Raw genomic sequence first — 2,201 nt, 5'->3', positions numbered from 1 at the left:
ACTAACGCACATTCTGACATCTGAGTTTCAATTAAAATCTGGAGGGCTAACGCACATTCTAACATCTGAGTTTAAAGGTAAAATCTGGAGGGCTAACGCCCATTCTGACATTTAAGTTTAAAGGTGAAATGTGAAGGACTAACGCACATTCTGACATCTGAGTTTAAAGGTGAAATTCGAAGGACTAACGCACATTCTAACATCTGAGTTTAATGGTAAAAAATCCGAAGAACTAAAGCACATTCTGACATCTGAGTTTAATGGTGAAATGTGAAGAACAAACGCACATTTGGACATTTGAGTTTAATGGTGAAAACCTGAAGGACTACCGCACATTCAGACACCTAACCACGAACGATGTTAGTATAACAAATTTAAGTACTTAAGGTGACTGTATATATTACGTAGTCTTTTTGTGGTCATTCCTTCTGTACCTGTTTAAGACACGCTATTTATGGAGTGTTTTACTTAAGATAAACAGATCTCAGACTTTAAGCAAAACATTGAATTTTTATTTGAATGTTTTTTGTTTCTTTAAGTAAAATGCCGAAGACGTATGACAAAATAATTGGTGTTATTCTCTCTGAAACACTCTTAAATGACGACAAACCACATGGTGTATTTGACAGTGACACACGCAAACACCTTTTTTCTCTTCTATGGATACGATAGTTTCTGTTTTAACGTTTTTTGTTAGTTTTCACAGTTAGAACAAACCCTATCGGATAGTTCTCAAACTACAATTTAATAGAGTAGCGCCATTACGTTTCACGTAGCTTTGAAGATTACCAAAATATCCATTTGTTTTCGTTGATATTAAACGCAAAAACGCGTAGGAAAAAAAAATCCCCTGTCGTAAATTACTTGCAAACAGTCTAGTAGAAACCACGATTGTCAGATTTGATAGCCTTGGGGAGAAGTAGAAGGGGGATAAAAAACACCTAACCAGTGTAACTTCAGAATGTCCAATAAATCAGGAAAAGAAGACCCCAGTTCTAATATCCCACAATCTGATCAATATCAAGTAATCTTTAAAAATATAGTGTAAACAGATTAACGCTACTAAGATTGATAACAGTATTTGCTTGTGTCAATTTCTTTTCAGTTATAGATTGGTTAGAATAGATGGAACATTTTATATTTGTAAAAAAAATACACTTTAACATAAGTACACTATTTCTAAAATATGAAACCAACTCTGACTCGAAAAAAAAGTGGATTCCATCCTTTTCTACCTCTATTAATAACTGGCTATGAACAAATAAATGTGAGTGTTTTTGTGGTACAAATAAACATGGCCATTATCTATCTATCTATATTTTTTATAAGGTATGTTGAGTGGAGTTTAAGTTGCTCTTTTCGTCAGATTCATAAGCTCATCTGTTTTCTTAGTAACAGTCACATAAACTTCGGACGAGGGCTGAGAAAAATCCAGTATTTGTTTTGAGTTTGCAGAAGCACGTCACGATCCACGTGGATGTAAAATCACGTCCCGAGGCGGGAAAGGAGAGGAGTGAATTTGGTATTCCAGGACTAACCAATTGAATTGATCAGATTACACGTGTTTTTCTTCGTTGTTTGTCTGAAGATCTGGCTGAAGATTCAGCTCTACCTCTATTTTGGAGACTGTGAAATTTTGGGTTGACAATACCATCACTGACTTTCAATTATTTTACTGTTTTCTGGAGTATACTGTAATAAAAATAAACATAGTATGAAACATTTAACAAACTTTCTCGGGTGGTTATTCTAATCTAATAAATATACGTTCCGAAATTGCTTAAGTATATTCTTCAATTTCCTTAAATCAGACTTATAAAACCTAGTTATGCATATCACTGATTTAACAGGTAATTCAGAACCTGAGTAACTATAAAAAAATAAATATTCAGTAAATTATGAAATGTGAAATTATAGAATTATCGCTGAAATCAAAATGGAATAAAATTTTTTGACGGTAGTTTCTTCCAGACTGAGATTTTCAGTATCATATTTTCGTTGTATTTAAATGTATAGTATATAAATAATTTTAGGCTTACCATAAAAACCTGAGAGTCCGCAAAAAGTCATTAAAAATAATGAAATGTAATTAAACAGGAATTCAGGGTAGTTTGTTTTCGGTTATTTATCTTACAAGGGCACAGGGTAGTTTGTTTTCGGTTATTTATCTTACAAGGGCACAGGGTAGTTTGTTTCGGTTA

Source organism: Limulus polyphemus, unplaced genomic scaffold (genome assembly GCF_000517525.1).
Source record: "Limulus polyphemus unplaced genomic scaffold, Limulus_polyphemus-2.1.2 Scaffold5829, whole genome shotgun sequence".
In the NCBI taxonomy this organism is placed as follows: Eukaryota; Metazoa; Arthropoda; class Merostomata; order Xiphosura; family Limulidae; genus Limulus; species Limulus polyphemus.
Note: the sequence above shows the minus strand (reverse complement) of the source record.